General features: G+C 36.4%; 1 long non-coding RNA gene across 3 annotated transcripts in view; it reads right to left on the reverse strand.

Annotated features, from left to right (window-relative positions):
- The window catches only part of LOC139076327 (uncharacterized), a 100,523-nt gene that overhangs the window by 18,438 nt on the left and 63,362 nt on the right, over positions 1–18,723 (reverse strand). The window contains exons 3-4 of one of the 3 annotated variants that reach the window (XR_011527788.1): positions 7,346–7,697; positions 72–2,378 (exon numbers count right to left, since the gene is read on the reverse strand). The exons of 1 other annotated variant lie outside the window; for it this stretch is intronic. This is a non-coding gene — a long non-coding RNA (uncharacterized lncRNA). Of the gene's footprint in view, positions 1–71; positions 2,379–3,295; positions 7,698–18,723 lie in introns of those variants that run through there. One more of the 3 variants, XR_011527787.1, reaches the window with a different exon arrangement.

An 18,723-nucleotide genomic window follows, 5' to 3' on the forward strand; every position in this document is an offset into this window, starting at 1 on the left:
ACTATTATCTTATTCTAGAGATTAATAATATTCATCCATGAACATGTAAATGAATAGGCAAGAAAACCTCATTTATCTCATTGAAAAACATACATATTTATTAAAATTTTTAAAATATTTCTATCATTTCCACCAATTGTTTACTACTTGTATCAATTCAGAAGGAAAATGTTAACTTAGAGCCTTATGATTGCAGAGAAATTTAGATGTCATTTTGATATATATACATATTTTTGTTGTGTAGCTATATGACAAGTGATCAATAAAAGACTTTCCAGCATCAACTTACATTACATCGAATAGCAGTCTGATATAAGGGAAGCAGAAATAAGGGTTTCAACAGAAAATGAACAGTTAAAAATTGTCAACTGCTAAATAAAAACTTCATATACTTCAAAACGGATGATGGTTTATTTCAAATTACTACGCTATTTAGATTTCATTGCATGTGGTGAAAAGAGTTATGCAAAAGGATTATTTTTTAAATAATAATATTTCTAATTTGATGGAAATTATATCTTTTGCAACTACTTAAACTTATAATTTCTGATATTAACTTGAAAATCTGTAGGAAATACATAATTGATCAAAATTATTTTAGTGGGTACATGAATATTTGCAGGCTGTTGCTATTGGGAAACACACTTCTGACCTCTGGACACGGATCTGATAATTCTACTCATATCATGCTCGCCTCTCTTAACTAACTTCGGTAAGCTGACAAGTCTGACTTCCTGGTCGGTCCTCACAGGCCATATTTGTTGTCTCTCTTCAGTTCTCTTGATCTCAGATCTCAGTGATTCCTCTGATAGTTTGTCAACCTTGGAACCAAGTAACTTCTCTGGTCTGAGAAAGGGCTCCTTATTCTGTCCTTATAGTTTCAGATAGAAAAGAGTCACTAGACAATATCCATAGGAACAAGATACTTTACCCCTGGTCTTTTCCTATTCCATCTTTCAAATTTTGTTTCTTTTTCCCATAACGTAGGAAATTGATGCACTAAATATTCATATATTGTGGCTTGCCTTTAACTTCTCAGTATTCTAAAATCCTATCCTGTCTAATTATTGCCTGGCTGGTCACACCAAGACATAATTTATATTTAAAAACTTTTATCTCGATGTAGATTCAAGAAAAGCATTCATACAGCTATTAGGAATATGACTATGTGGTCATAAATTATATACAAACTTTAAACTTGCATTTGGAACTCCTCTTGACTAACAATCTACAATCTGCCTAGAACAGACATGTTTCATCTCAATCTGATAAACTCAGTTGAGCTCCTCCTAATTTGACATTTGTTCATTTGGGAAAAATTGACAGACATTTTGAAGGGTTACTATAGCATCGACTGCTATTTGTTCTATAATAACCATTTTTCCCTTTTTCCATGGTAATAAAAATTTTAGGTGTACTTATCATTATCCTGATAAAAAGTTACAATTCTCAGTAGTGATATCAGCAAGAATGGCAGAATAAGGAACCTAAAAACTTGTCTCCTGCATAAAAATCAATGAAAATACCAGAAAAAAAATTGTCAAAATAAGCTTTTTCAGAACTCTGGAAATTAACCAGAGGAGTGGAACAATCTAAACAGCATTTGTCCAAGAAAAAAAAAAAGCTGAATCTGAGTAAGAATAGTATTATGGCATTTTAATTTGCCTAATTCCCATTCTCCCCTCTCCAGCTCCATGGTATCCTTGAAAACCAACAGCCTTCTAATTATATTCAAACCAGTAGTCTGGAAAGCACTAGAGGATGGCTGGAGTTGGAGCTCCTCCCAAATCCTATTCCCAAATAACTGTCATTACTTTACCTGTCAGGTAGTTCCCTGGAAAATCCCTCTCAAAAAATTTGTCTTTCTTTGACCTGATTCAGAGTTTGCCCAATGTGAACAGCCTTTTGCATGGGGAATTTGTTGCAAAAAGTTAGTAACAATTGTTTAACATTTTAGCTACCTGGGGCAATAGTAATAGAGCAAGTAGAGGAAGATGGGCATGATGTTAGCTCAGGGCCAGGCTTCCTCAGCTAAAAAGAGGAGGACTAGCAATAGTTAGCTCAGGGTTAATCTTCCTCAAAAGAAAAAAAAGAAAAAGTTCTCATCACAAGAAAATAAATTTTGTAGCTTTGTATGGTGACGGATGTTAACTAGACTTACTGTGGTGATCATTTTGCAATAAATACAAATATTGAATCATTATGTTGTACATCTGAAACTGTACATCTGTACATCTGAAACTATAATGCTATATGTCAATTACATCTCAATTTAAAAAATAATTATTTCTGAGTTCCCCCTCCTTGCTGTTACCACCTAACCTCAGGGGATCGCAGGAAAAGGTTTACATTTGTTCTTCACTTCACGGTGTCAGCAACTAGGAAGAAAGAAAAGTCTACTTAAATAGGTTGCAGGTAAGCAACATGAGGTTACATGCTGGTTTGTGTTTGTTTTTTCACCATTGCTCATGGTCTTACCCAGTCTACAGTTTGCTTCTGGTAGTGTGTAACTCCTGGCTTTATAGTTGTGCATAGTCTATAAGACGCACTCTCCAATGCTTCCTGAATTTGGAGATAACACATTCATTCTTCCTATCCTTAGTCAGCAATCCACTTCAAAGCCTCTATGGGAGGAGTTAACTGTCCTATTGTGTAGCCTTTTGGGGAGCTGGTGAATCAATCCACATCCCATGTACCATTCATCATCTTCTCTAAAGTCAGAAGAAACTAAAAATTCCAAATATCAAATAAAACAGGAAGATAACCCATATTCTTTTCTGATTCCCTATGCTATGTTACCATAGCTCTTCTTCTATTCCCAATACTTCACAATTTAAAATGTATTTATCAGTTCTTCCACTCAGCATGATTGAAAATAAAGGTGAAAATACCACCTTTCTTTATTATAAATTATACTGGGGACTCCCCTTCACAGGAAAACATACTGAACCTCCCTCATCTATATAAATATAAAAAATATAAAGAAAAGGACAAATAAGAAATACAAGAAATAGGAAGAAAAGGCTAAGTGATTTTTTCTAATGGCTTGGGGGTGGAAAGAGACATTCTAGATCTTCTAAGTCGTTTGCTCACCCTTAGGTAGATCTCTAATCAGCTTTGTCATTGGTTATCTAGTGTCTTTGTTATATGTGATCTGCGTGGGAAATGGTTTCAAGGGAGGAAAGCAGGATCTAAAGATTGATGCTTCAAGTCATTGCCCCAGCCAAACAGTTTTAAAACTACCCAGTTTTGCCACCAAGAGATGAAAGGATGGTAAAAATCAGGTTTATATATATTTTTATATTTTTGAAATATTTTCCCAAGTCATTACTGTCAAATTGCTAAGTTATCTGTATTTATTTTCTCTTGGAACTTTTTGTTTCAGTATTCTAAGGAAACATGTATATGCTTGCTTTCTTCACGCTCTTTGTTTAAATTTATCCTTAGTAAGAGTTTAATGTTCTCAGAGTGCAATCATGAACAAAAATAATAAATAAAGGATCTGTATTATGTATGCTCACAAAATATTCACAGATGTTCAAAAACGTGGCAAACAATTTTCTGCAGATTAGCTCTCTGGGGAAGCTATACTCTCTCCCACACCTCTAAAGAACAGGTATTTAGAGAAGTTCATGCTCAGTTTCACATGTCAACTGTAAAAGCAAGTGAGAACCTTAAAGCCACTGTCAAAGTAAGAAGTTAAGAAATAAATCCCAAAGCAGTCTAGAAAATAAAATTCACTTTCTTTAGGCTTCATCTACTTTGCGAGAAAGGAACATCAACAAAGGATAGAAGTTTAAGTTGAGACCTAAAACAAAAGTCAGAATCTTCAAGGCAGAGAAGAAAAGGAAGGGAGAGAATGCAGCTGTGGAATATGACCAACAGTCAAGGAAGAAGCAAAAGCAAACAATATATTTGGTTAACAAAGCACCTCAGGATAAAATATCAGATAATTGACACCACTTATGTTTTGCATTCCCAACTTCATGGATTCAATTGCAGTGTGTATTCATTCTCCTGAATCCAAACATATTTTCCCAATTCAGCTCTCTGTAAAAGACACCAGAGGGATATATCCAAGTACTTATTGCTTATTCCAATTGCAGATCTCACAGGAATCTCAAATTCAGCATGTCAAACTGATATCCTTATCTGCTTCCTCCCCAGTCTCTCTTCTCCAAAATGTGTTTAATTTAGGCCCTTATTTAATTTAGGCCCTGATCGTTTATTTCCTCTAGTAGAGTAATAGCCACCTAAATAGTCTCTTTGACTCCCAATGTATTTCCCTTAACTCAGTAGGTCTTGACCTTTACTGGAAACATACAACTCTTTCTCTGATGAGAGTGAAGAACACTTTACTATAAAAATGTACACACACACTTACACGGACATTTTGCCTGCAATTTTAAAATAATCGTATATCCATGAATACCATCCTTAATCCTCGAAGCAGTTTTTGGATCCCAGGTTACTAGTTCCTACTCCAAGCTACTCTCAAAACTTCTGCCGAAATAATCACAAAGGAGTAAGTCTGTAGTGACTCTTTTCTATATGATAAAATTCAAAATCTTTGGCCTAGCACATCAGGTCTGCCATGATGTGAATGCTCTCCATTCGCCAGCCTCTAATTTGTCACTCATCCTCCTCTTTTCTGTTCTGAATTATGATAAGTTCTTGGAAAGTAACTCCCTGATAATTCTGCTGCTTTACTCAAGTTGTTCTCACTGCTAGAAAAGCCCTCTACTTTCATCACCTGGATATTTTCTCATGTTTAAAGACAGCTTAGACATCACATTCTCCAGTTAAATATTACCAACTTTTCTTCTTTCACCTCCATCCTCTGCTTGGATTAGTTGTCACTCCTATATACACCCTCTGTTCCAGAGTGGACCTGTAGATTTTTCATAAAAATCCCCCGACTCTATGAATGGTTCACTGGAAACTCCCTGTGTTCACCGGGCTTGGGAGAGGATGGAGAACTACTGTGATGGGGAAAGTATCCCTTCCCTTTCCTTTCTTTTGCCCCTTCCCACAGGGAGAAAAGGGAAAATTTCCCACCATTTCTAGCCACAAAACTTGCTTTCCCCATAAAGTCAAGTATGAATCATTGTGTTCCCTTCTTTACTTCCCCAATTTTCTAACAAAGGATGGAAAAAGGTATAACAGGGATAGTTCCACTGCCTCATATTGAGTCCTTCAAGAGATGTCTCCTCCAATTCTTAGTAGCAAACTTTAGCTTGGGAGCAACTAACAGCCTTTTTGTGTTCAGCTATCTTTATCATTTGACCCCAAAAGCCTCCCTTCTTGGTTCCTGTGTCTCCCCAAGTCCCTTGTTAATGCAGAGGTTTTTCCTTCTGCCTATACCATGCCTCTCCATAAGGCTCACATCTAACTCATAAGGCTGGGTGGTGAGCACACATTACATCATCCCCCTGTACTGTTGCATTTTTCCTACAAGCATTTATGCACAATTGTTTCTGTCCTCCCTCGGTCCAAATCCAAAAAGTCTCACGCATATTAACTTCTCTCAGATTTGTTCTGTTTTTCCAAATTTTTCCATACATTCACATCTAGCAATGGAACACACTAAACTCAAATCCAGTTGCTTGCTGTGGAGAGCTATTAGAATATTTGCATACTGTAATGTAATTTTCTATCCATTTCACAGAGTATGAGTTCATGAAAGTTAACAACTTCATATAGTAACTCGATATCCTAAAGCATCCAGCACATGACTGGCACGTAGGGATTAGAGTAGTGCTTAGAAGAGTGGTGTTGGGAAAATTAAGATAATGATTATAAAATCAGTATCTGGTACATCGTGAACCTTCAGTAAATGTTGGCTTATTATTATAATGTTTGCTAATTGTCAAGGATAAATGTAAAAGAAAAGCCCTAAAATATATTTCATCTCTTACAATTATTATATAACTTTAACAATACCCAAAAAATTTTTTCTGGCTGCAGTTTCCAGTTTTGTTATGTTTTTGAAGACTGCAGGTATCCATGTGCGTTAAACAAAGACATTTCTCTGTAGGCATTCTTGTAAAATAGAAGAGTCTCAGTGAGAATTACAAAAATGTAATAGCCTACACCTTTTTACAGCTGGGCACAATTTCCTGAGGCTATACAGTGTGTACTGCAGAGAAAGGAATAGAAATAAAGTTGACATTCTTCAAATTATATCACTAAAAACATTAACAGCCTCAGGGAAAGGAACAAATGGAAATTTATAATGCATCTAAGAAGTACAGTGAATTAGAGACTTCAAGAGCAATAATAATAAAAGTATGAGTACTGTAGACCAGCTTAGCAAATATTCACGTATCTGATGCAGAGAACAACCTAAATACCTATTGGAATGCACAGCAGGATATATCTGGGTGGACTGATCAGTGTTTTTATAATTCTTTTAATAATGTTGATATAGACCAGAATTGTGATTTTTCGACTTTTCTTTTTCTTTAGCACCATAACTTTTTACAAACTTTTACATAAAAATTCATATACAGCCCCACTATATGACAGTAAGTATGAAAGACTACTACAGGTTCTTTTTGCTTAAATCCCTGCTTCCAATATATTATTCCAATAACGTATCCAATATTATATTCCAAAACAAGTCCTCCATATATCTCCTAGGGTAAATCAGATCACTTTCTTCTCCCACTTACAACTCTCCAATAGGTTTGTTAGGCACACAGAATAAAAACGTAGACATCTTTCTGGTCTACAGAGCCCATGAGATCTGGTCCATGCCAACATTTCTAACTTTCTCATCTCATTTACTCACTATCTGCAAGCTATAAGCACCTTCACTTATCTTCTCCATCATTCCAAGCTCCAAAATTTGTTCATGATTTTGCACTGGTTCTTTCCTCTGCCTGAAATGCTCTTTTAACTAATTTGTGCATTAGCTGGGTTATTCCTGTAAGGACATCCTCTACTTAAATGTCACCTTCTCAGAGAAGCTTCTCTTAGCCACCAAAATAATGTAGTTGCCTGGTCATATTTGATCACGGAACCCTATTTTAACTCTCCACATGGTACTTACTACTGGAGTCTTTTCATTTTTCTATTAATTTTTATTATGCCTTCCTCCACTAGAATGTATATTCTATGGGAATAGGAATTTATTTATTCCTATTCACCACTCTTGCAACAGTATCTGAACAGTGCCTGGCATAGTGGGTACTGAATGAAGGAAGGAAAGAAGAAATGAACGATGAGTGAGGCTCTTCTCTTTGTCTTTGGACACCTTGCTGTCCTTGCTTTCATTTTCCTACCTCTAAATTCTGTCGGACAGATTCTTTCAAGTACTCTGAAGAATTTGATAAATACATACCTCTTCCGAATCCTTCCACATTCTCAGAAAGAGGCATATTAGCCCTATACAAAGAGAAATGTTAAGTTTGTTTGTTGAGAGGAATTAGTTTCCATATTAAGACACAGCATCCCACAGCCATGTATTCTCATTCCTTCTCTTCTATCTGAAAACATTTTCTGTTATGTAAACACGAGTTTTCAGCCATATCAGTAGACGAAGACTGTGATCACTGTCAGTAGTCTCATCTTCACACATTAAGGATAATGAGAAATTGATTTGCTCCCGGCAGATCAGTTTGTTCCTTTAGCCTTACTGAGATAGCAAGATGTAGAAAGAAACCAGATGGCTGTGACTAGGAGGAAGGATGGCTCTGGAAAATAAAGAAGAATCAATGCAAATTTTGTGAGAAATACTGAGTGTTTGCAGATGACTTCTTTTTTTTACTCCTGTCTCCAGTTACATAAATTTTCAAGATATGCACGATAGCTCTATTACCATATTTTTAAAAATTATCCTAAACATACAATGGGACTTTATTCTTTACTTGTAAGAAATACAAGACACTTTACTGATTATGGTATGTTTATATTTTCCAACATTTTAGTAACATAGAAGGGGAACTAGATTTCAGTCCCTCTTGCCCTCTTTTTTAGCCCTATGACTTTAGGTAACTTATTGCTTCATTACCTCATTTTTTTAAACTATAAATTAAAGAGATTAATAGCTCTGCTTTATGGGGACTGTAAGTCATAAATAAACCAAAATAAGTATCTATCAATAACCCAAGACTAGGCATATAGCAGATGCTCGGAAAATACTAAATGACTCAATATAGACATAGAATGTTGAAGTCAAAATGTAAAAACAGATTTTAAATTTCTTGATTTCTAGTTCAGGAGCACATCCATCTTAGCTCTTTCATTTAATTATTATTGGCTTCCTTATAATTTAGTCCACATGCAACCTCCTTCCTTAAGGAATATAACTATAAACAATTTTTAAAACAAATCATTTGGCTATATACTGGACCTTACAAACTGTGATTACTTTTTTCAATTAATTATGATATTTTTATCAGTATTCCTTCTGTCAAAAAGAAATCTGTCCAAATGCATACTTGGATCTACAAACTTATGTCCTCTCAGAGTCGAAGAGCTGTATTTTCTCTTGTTTCCTTGAACTCTTCCTCGTCTTCATTCTTCCTATCATTATTCAAACATGCTGTAATATTTCTCTTCTTTAAACAAAATTCATGAACCCATATACCTTTCTAGCTTTGTCCATATCTCTCTACTCCTCTTTACAGGTGAACTTTTTAAGTTGGCTGCACATTCTATTGTTTTTTTCTTCTTTTTCTCACATCTCACTTGCTCTTCAACCTTCTTCAATATGAATCCTAATCCCACCATTACACTTACACATCTCTTGTTAGCTTCACCAATGATCTTCATATTGTCATTACAAATCTCTTCCTGACTTCTCAGCAACATTTGACATATTTATTAGTATTTTCTTGCCCTTATTTTGACTTCTGTGACATCCAGCTTTACTCATTCTCCCACCATCTCTTTGAATATCTCTGCTCAGTACCTTATGTCAGGTTCTTCTCCTCTTTGATCTCTAAATGTGAAAGATTTCAGTGCTTTGTCCTAAGTCCTCTTCTCTCAGTCTTCACTCTTGTCCTAACTGAGCTTACCCTGACTTCAATACTATTCATATTGACTTCCAAATTTAGATCTCCACCATTGTCCTCTTTTCTGAGCTCTAAACCCATGCAATTAACTACACAGATTATATCTTTACTTAAATGTCTTATGGATGTCTCAAACTTAACATATTCAGAAGTACACTTTTTTCTTCTCCAAACTTGTTTCTCCTATAGTCTTCTTGTTTTCTCTGTAAATCACACCATCTACGCTTATTCATGATTCTTACTCTTCCACAAATCTAATATCACACTAAAAGAGTGGGACTGCATAGTGTGATAGCAAAATGTCAACTCTTTATCCTTTTTATCCCAGTGCCTGATCAAATCTGGTATTTCTTCCATGCCCTTTGGTTGAAGTTTCAGGTAGATCACATGACTATTCATGCCACTTTCAGTTAATAAAACTCCTCCAAACATTTACTCTCTTAACAGTCTCGTGTTGGTCACTGTATACCATGTCTAAAAAAAGGGTAAGACTAGACATTTTATCAAAATTAAACTCTCTCTTCCTTCTCTTCAGGTCTTATTTTAGTTGTAAATCTGCACTGGGAAGAGCCACATGTAAGCTTTTCTCTATTCCCTTTATGTGTCGCTCCTCTCCTCCCAATCCCAGGTGCCTTCTGGGTCCTGTGTTTGGAGATTAAAATGGTCTAGAGGTAACGGGCAGAAAAGATCTTATTTGACTGGTGCTTTAATCATATGGCTTTAATGTCTTCTGGAATTTCAGGTATGCAAAAAGCAACGATTTCTTAATGAAATCATTAGATACAATACTGTTTTTTGTGACTATAAGACATTCAAAACTTTTGCAATGTGCATAGGAATAACACGAAATAATACTACCCAGAAATAGCCATTGCTAATATCATTCCAGAAAGTTTACTATGCATGTACATAAAGGACAGAAAGCAGAACATATGTTCTTGTTTACTTAGTCAGCATCAATTACTCTCTCCATTTTTTAAAATTTTCAATGTTTTTAGTTAGAGTATGCTAAATAAATATTAATTTTGCTATTTTAAATTTTCTAATATTTTAAAAAATATTTTTAAAGTTTATTTTTTATTGAGGTAACAGTGGTTTATAACATTATATAGATTTCAGGTGTACATCATTATATTTCGATTTCTGTGTAGACTACATCATGTTCACCACCCGAAGATTACTTACCATCCTTCACTGTACACATGTGCCTTCTTACTCCTTTCACCCTCCCTCCTCCCCACTTCTCGTAACCAATCTAATCTCTATATCTATGTGTTTGTTTATTGTTGTTGTCATTTTTATCTTCTGGATGTGACTGAAATAATACGGTACTTTGCTTTCTCCATCTGACTTATTTCACTTAGCATAATATCCTCAAAGTCCATCCATGTTGACCCAAATGGCAAGATTTCATCTTTTTTATGGCTGAGTAGCATCCCATTGTATATGTATACCACATCTTCTTTGTCCATCCATTCATTGATGGGCACTTAGATTGGTCCCAAGTCTTGGCTATTGTGAATAGTGCTGCAATGAACATAGGGGTGCAAATATTTTTTTGAATTAGTGTTTTCATGTTCTTTGGATAAATACCCAGAAGTGGTATAGCTGGATCATATGGTACTTTTATTCTTAATTTTTTGAGTAATCTCCAGACTGTTTTCCATAGTGTCTGCACCAGTTTACATTCCAGCCAGCAGTGTATGAGGGTTCCCTTTTCTCTACAACCTCTCCAACACTTGTTATTTCTTGTCTTTTTAATTATAGCCATTCTGATGAGCATGAGATGATATCTCATTGTAGTTTTGATTTGCATCTCCCTAATAATTAGTGATATTGGGCATCTTTTCACATGCTCATTGGCCATTGTATTATCTTCTTAGGAAAAATATCTGTTCAGATCCTTTGCCTATTTTTCAAATAGGGTTGTTTGGTTTTTTGTTGTTGAGTTGTATGAGTTCTTTATATATTTTGGATATTATCCCCTTATCAGATATATGGTTTGCAAATATCTTCTCCCAACTGTTAGGTTGTCTTTTCATTTTGTTGACGGTTTTCTTTGCTGTGCAGGAGTTTTCTAGTTTGATGTAGTCCCATTTGTTTATTTTTTCTGTTTCTCTTGCCTGGTCAGACATGGTATTCAAAAAGGTACTCCTAAGACCAATGTCAAAGAGTATACTGCCTACATTTTCTCCTAGGAGTTTTATGGTTGCAGGTCTTACATTCAAGTCTTTAATCCTTTTCAGTTGATTTTTGTGCATGATGTAAGATAATGGTCTACTTTCCTTCTTTTGCATGTGGGCTGTCCAGTTTTGCCAATAACATTTATTGAAGAGACTTTCCATTCTCCATTGTATGTTCTTGGCTCCCTTGTTGAAAATTAGCTATCCATAGATGTGTAAGTTTATTCCTTGGTTCTCTATTCTATTCCATTGATCTTTGTGTCTGTTTTTGTGCCATTACCATGCTGTTTTGATTAATATAGCTTTGTAGTATATTTTGAAATCAAGGAATGTGATACCCCCAACTTTGTTATCTTTTCTCAGGATTGCTTTGGCTATTTGGGGTCATATTCCCTTGTAAGAGTAGCTTGTGTTCAGATATCCACCCATCCTTTAGGCAAGTAACACTTTTGTATTATTATGAGCAGAGTTTTCTTTCACAGACTCCAGAAAACACTTGGAGCATCACTAACCCAGATATTTCTTTCTTTCTCTCTTTTGATTAAGATTGGCCTTAAGCTAACATCTGTTGCCAATCTTTTTTTTTCTTATTCTCTCAAAAGCCCCCCAGTACATAGTTGTATTTTCTAGCTGTAGGTCCTTCTAGTTCTGCTATGTAGGATGCCACCTCAATGTGGCTTGATGAGAGGTGCTAGGTCCATACCCAGGATCCAAACTGGGGAAACCCTGGGCTGATGAAGCAGAGCATGCAAACTTAACCACTTGGCCACAGAGCCAGCCCCAACTAACCCAGATATTTCAAGGATTATTGCACACATTGTCTAAGTTAATATCTGAAGATCTGAAGCATCATTATGGCACTCCTGTTAGAGTGGAGGCATATGAGGGCCAGACAGTAAATGGAGTCCTGAGTCTACTTGGCCTGAGAAGCCACTCATTTGGTTACAGTAAATCCTTCATTTACGTTTTTGGCCTGTGTTTTAAGAGCTATCATAGTAGAGAATGCCAGGAGGAAATCTCTGAAGATGAATCACTCTTCCCGCCATCCAAGCCAAGATATCACATTTAGTGGAAGATGGTGGAGATTATGGTCATCTTAAAGATCTAAAGTTTGCAGGAGGAAAGGTCCCTTCTATATCTCCATTTAGTTTTCCAACCTGGCCTCCAAAGAAACTAGATGAGTCTTTGAGAGTGATTGTAGACCCCACAAGCTCAACCAAGTAGTAGCCCTGATTAAACCTGCCAAGCTGGTGAGTCTCAGGTAGATCAATGACTATCCTAATATAGTGATCTAATGTAATATTCTACTATAGAAGGCTCTACTAGAGCAGATTAGTTAGGGCCTCAGACACATGGCATGCAACTGTTGATTTAGTGAATGTGTTCTTTTCTATCCCTACCAGGAAAGAGACATAATTTGCTTTAACCTGAAATTGACAATATTCATTTGCTCTACATGTGTTAACTGTGTTGTCTTCTGTCATAATATAGTCTTAAGAGATCTTGTTGGTCTGAAGAGCCCAAAGAACATCACATTGATCCATTACACCAATGATATCATGTTGATAGAGCAGGATCAACATGTTTGGAGCCTTAATAAGACACATGTACTCCAAAGAGTGAGAAATAAACTATGAAGACTCCAGGACTGCCATTTGGTAAAGTTTTTAGGTGTCTGTTAGTGGCATTCCAAGAGAACATGTTGCCCAAACTGAAAAGCAAATTGTTGTATTTTGCATCTTTTATTATCTACCCCCACACCCCACCTTGAAAAATGAAGGAAGAAAAAGAGAAGAAAGCCCAACATTTTCTAAATTTGCTTGGGTTTTGTGGGTTTGGGAGGTAACACATTCCATGATAGGAATATGGGCTTATTCAGCCCATATATCAGGTGCATGAAAGACTGTCAGTTTTGAGTGGGACCTGGAAAAGAAAGCCGTCCAGAAGCAGGTCCAAGCTGTGATGCACGCTGCCTGCCCCTTTGACCATACAAACCCTCAGTCCCTCTAACATTAGAATGGTCATATGGGAGAAAAGATGAAGTATGGAGTCATGGAAGCCCCAGTAGAATCATCATGAGATCCTTAGGGTTCTGAAGAAAGGACATGCCTTCTACAGCAGAAATGTATGCACTATTCAAGAAATAGATCCTGACATGCTACTGGGCCCTAGTATAGATGTAACATTTAACTAAGAGGCACCAGATAACACTGAATCACATTTTGAACTGAGTTCTCTTTGACTATGCTGTCATAAAGTTGGACAAACCTGGCAGTGGTCCATCATCATATAGAAATTGTACATATGTGACGGAGTCCAAGCAGCATCAGAATGCACGACTAAGCTGCATGAGTAGGAGCCCAGGCCCCTCGTATCATCCACCATGGTTACATAAACTCACATCTGTGGTTATATGAAGAGTCCCATGTGAACAGTTTTTCCTTGAAGATAAGCAATGATGCCTAGATTGATTTACAAATGAATCAGCTTGATATGTGGACACAGCTGAAAATGGATGGTGGTGGCATAAAATCATACCAAGGGTTGGCCTTGGAAGAGATTAATGAAGGAAAATCTTCCCAATGAGTGAGACTTCAAGCAATGAAACTGGTTCATTTTGTGTTGACCACTTTGTGCGGAAGGAGAATTGGCCTGAGGTGAAAATACACATGGACTCATGGACAGGGACAGCTGGTCATAGGGCTAAAAGGAAAAGAACTGGAAGATGAGAGACAAGAAGATCTGAAGTCGAGGTATCTGGTTGGTGTAATGTAAGTAGGCACCAAGTGTGAATATTTTTATATCACATATTTATGCCCACCACAAAGCATCTACCATAGTAGAGGCACTAAACTACTAAGTAGAAAAAATAATTTTATAAGTTGACGTTACCCAGCCTTCATCATCAGTGACCCTACAACTAGTATAACGGGTGCATGATTGAAGTAGCATTGGTGACAGAGTTGGAGGCTATGCATGGGCTCAACAGAATAGAATTCCTAAGCCCATTCTAGTTACTCTTACCTCTGAATGTACAATGCTAAGCCTCTGATACAGTGCTAGTCCTCAAGAGACCAACCAGAAACTTAATGACAAGTTGACTATATTATGTCCTCTCCATACTGGAAGGGTCAGTGGTTCATTCAAACAGTAAGAGAAATATATTCCAGGTATGACTGTAGATGCAAATACCACTATCCAGAGTTTTACTGAGTGCCTGATAAACAGGCATAGAATCTCACACAATACATCATCTAACCAGGGGACCTACTTCACTGTGAAGGGTATGTGGGAGTGAGCCTATGATTATATGCAACACCAACCAGAAGATGCCAGCCTGTTAGAATAGGAATGGCTCGCTGAAAGTATAGATCAAGTGCCAGCTTGGAGGGAATATTTGGAAAGCTTTGGGAGCAATCCTCCAGGTTGCAATATACTCATGAATCAATAATCTCTGTACAGCACTGTGTCCCCATTGGGAATAATACCTGAGTGTAGGAACCAAGGATGAATGCAATAATGGCTCTTCTTTCCATCTATCCCTGTGACCTAACTAAGAGAATTTGAGAATTCCATTTTTCCATCCCTGGACTTTTGCTGGGTTAAAGGTCCTACTCCCTAAAAGTGGCAGCAAGTGTTCCATTGATCTACAAGCTGTGGCTGCTCCTGATCATTTTAATCTTCTTGGGTCCAGGAAACAGCAGATTAGAACAAAAGTTACCATCTGGCAGGGATAATTGATGCTGATCAGCAAGAGCTAAGACTAATGTTACAAAACATAAGAAGGGAGGAATGTATGTAGGACTTCAGTGGTTCTTTGTTACTCTCTTACCCCTATGCAACTTTCAATGAATAAGTACAGTAACACTGGCCTGAGAAGGGTGTGGTTGCCAGTATATCGACCTCTCAGGAATGAGAGTTTGGGTCACACCACTGGATAAGCCACCAAGACCTATAGAGGAAACAGTTTAAGATAATGGAAAAAGATAGTGGAAGAGGGAGATTAAGTACCAGTTATGGCCCTGAAACTAACTAAAGCAGTAGGACTATTGTTAATCCCACAGACCTCTCTCTTCTAAGTATTTCTTCAGGAAGGAAGCTGGAAGAACCATGGAAGAGTTGGTTGCTTGTATGGAGAAGTAGATCTGCATGGTTCAAGGGGTGAACTGTGGCTGCCATGTAAATGTGCAACTCAGATCTTCATTTGAGAGAGAACCTGCCAGAAGGAGTGGAGTTAACTGACAGTCTTTAGCTGCAGTGCCTTTGGGACTCATCACAGCATTTGAGCAGGGACTATGATCTTCCTGGGAAGCTCTCAGACAACGACTGAGCTGGAAGAAGGTTCTAGAGTTTGGCCTTTCTGCCTCAGGCAGGAAGACAATCTTTGCATTGCGGTTTTCACTGGATTGGCTGAGACTTTCTCAGAGCTGCACTACAGTCTGAGGTTTGTTCGACCCAAACCTTCCTTCTCCTCTTTGTGCAGGTGCTCAACTTGCATTACCTTTGGAAGGCTTTTATTGCCTACTCCTGCTCCCTCTTCCCGTCCACTTACACAGTCATTAATCCTAATCAATCTCTAGAACTTGCAACTCTGTCCTGGTGTCTGATGCCTGGAATACTGGAAGAACAGATACAGATTTGGTTATTTCTTAGAGAGAGACTTATTGAACAGTGCTGGCTAGATACAGTAATACTAGATACTGCAATATTTGTTGGGGAACGGCACATAGTCATCCTTTCAATTTCAGATCTAAAATAAGTATTCAAACAGAAATCACATAAATATCTATGACAACCAAAGTAAAAATACTCACTTTACCTACAAAGAGCATGTTGCAGAAACCACTCCTAATTCAAGTTTTAATAAATAAATCATGTTGTTTTCACCAATATATCACATTCAACTAGCACCATGTTTTAAAGTAATTATTGAGTTTTTTAATTATTGAATGAACAAATGAAAAATACTATGAGACCATAAAAAGGTACATAAGAGGATTGAAATTTTACAAACAAAATGCTTCAAATTCACACAGGAAATATATAATTTTGCAAAGGCTTTGATTATTATTTTAAAAAATGGAGGAAAACTAATTCTATGAAACAAATTACAGGTGAAATGTGAAGACAACAGAACCGAATCAAAAGAGAAGTCCATAAGAGGTGGAGAAAAGAAAAGGTGCTTGATGAGTGAAAGAATTATTAATAAAAATCTAAGAAAATTCACAATGGAAGCAGATTTTTAACATCAAAGATGATGAAAAAATTCTACATGCATCCCACCAGCAATGGGAAGAGATATTGGAAATAGAAATCAAGCAGATCTTACTCTTTTCGTCCATAAACTTCAAAAAACAGCATAAATGGAAACATCCACTTGTTTCTTTAGTTTCTTAGGGGAAGATACATTGACCCAAACAACAGCAAAAAATATGTAAAAGCTAGGAATATAAAAAGAAGTTTCCCTGGTCAGAGTGCTTCGTACACCCTCTCTCCAGGGAGATAGAGGTTCCGGCATTTGCAGTGTAAGTGGTTATCAGACCGCATGAAAAGAGTATGGATAAGCGTATGCCGATTCTTAAATATTTCTAACTAGAAGTGACACATTTAAATTATACTATCATTTCTTAGGCCAGAGGAAATAACACGGCCTCACAGGGTAAGGAAATGTGACCTCCCAAATAATTGGAAGTAGAGGGGAATTGCATAGAGGTGAACAGTTGTAATGCTCTCTTCATACCTAACTAGAGTTCTTTATGTGATATAATAAATGAATGGGAATGGAATGCACCATGAAACCAGTTTGAGATATTTGACCTTAACCTGGTAAACAGCAGGGAAACATTGTAACTTTGAAAGGGAAGGATAACTACAAGGGATCCCTTTCATCCTTTTATCAAAGAGTCTATAATCCCATGTTCTTATTTTCAATGTCTTTGCTGTTGCCCATCGTAGTAGAAATAAGAACAGAAACAAAAATATTGCAAAACATTAATCCACACTATTAAGTAAGTTTTTATTATAAAACATTTGCAATGTACCTGGCACTACTCTGTAAGCAGCAAATGTCTTAGTATGGGCTGGTTTGATGGGATAGAAAATAGGAAGCACGTACGTTTATCATGAATAACTCCTCCTTTGTTTTGCTTCTTAATTGAATTCAATGCATTCAGTGAACTTTAATATTTGAGGCTAAGAAATATTTTTTGATGTAGTGACATTCATCCATTCGATAAATATTTACTTAGTCCCAGCCACGTGCAATGCTTTGCTCTAAGTAGGAACTGGAGACTCAGTAGAGGCAAAAGACATCCCTGCTTCAACAAGTATGTATTCTTAAGTTTATCTAGATTTATGATTTTATTCAGAAATAACTACATTTTTTTAAAATTGGTTTTCTTACTTTGACAAATTTCAATGGTTATTTTGTTGGTGCTTATATAGAAAAAAACCTCAATCTCAAAGTTCAGAGAAAGGTTTACTGTCAAAATCTTTACCTTCTTCTTAAATAAATACATTTTTTAAGCATGACTGAGGCCAAAACATGTTATTTATTCCTTTTTAGTGGCTTATATTTAAAAAGAAAAGAAAAACATACTAAAATTAAAAAGCAGTAATTTTAGTAGCCTTTAAATAACTACCACTGAGTCGCTTTACTTAACTATTTAACTTTATGATTAACAATGTCACTTAAAAACATTTATTCTGTCAAAAACACACAATAAAACAAAACAAATTTCACCTCATAGTCCGTTGATGTGCTATTATAAAATTTGAATAAAAAATTAACAGCAACTAATCAAAAACAAGCCTTGGTAACAAGTCATGCAAAATAAAATCATACCAAATCAGAAACTAGAGAGTTAAGTAAAGTAAGTTGCAATTCAACAGTCACTATACCATCTCAGATGGGAACATTCAGATACATACTTTAGACTTCAAGTCTAACCAAATTCATCTGTGATACATATCAAGGATATTGTCTGGGGCTGAGGGCTCTGTCTAAATTATAATATCTGGAAAGCACACAGAAGAGTAATCTTAGAGTTTATTGTCAGTTTCTAAGGGAAATTTATCATAACTTGATCAATTTTGGTCATAGCAGCAGGAATATATAAGCTGAATCAATAATTTCATAGTCAGATGAGTAACCTTATCCTGATCCCAAGAAATTATTTAGGTTGGAGAATGTCCTTCGGCAACCACTAGGGGTAATGTGATCAAGGAAGCAGCTTGAAGGAGCTTATTATAAGGATATGGCCCATCTAAAAGGGCTGATTTCCAGAAGAAATTACATTAGGATTTTTCAGCACACTTTGGAAACTGATAGACATTTCTGACCATAAGCTATAGGATAAAACAGAAAAAGTTATGAAGAAAGCTCTAGACAGAAAGGCTTATGAAGAAAGGCTCCACAACATACAATAGGCATTTGGGATACTGGACCTAAGATAAGAAATGCCTGCTTATTGGGATTTACTCAGGAGTCATGTACAGTTAGGGCATTAGATACACATCAA

The sequence above is a fragment of the Equus przewalskii genome, chromosome 16, assembly GCF_037783145.1.
Source record: "Equus przewalskii isolate Varuska chromosome 16, EquPr2, whole genome shotgun sequence".
Classification (NCBI taxonomy): Eukaryota; Metazoa; Chordata; class Mammalia; order Perissodactyla; family Equidae; genus Equus; species Equus przewalskii.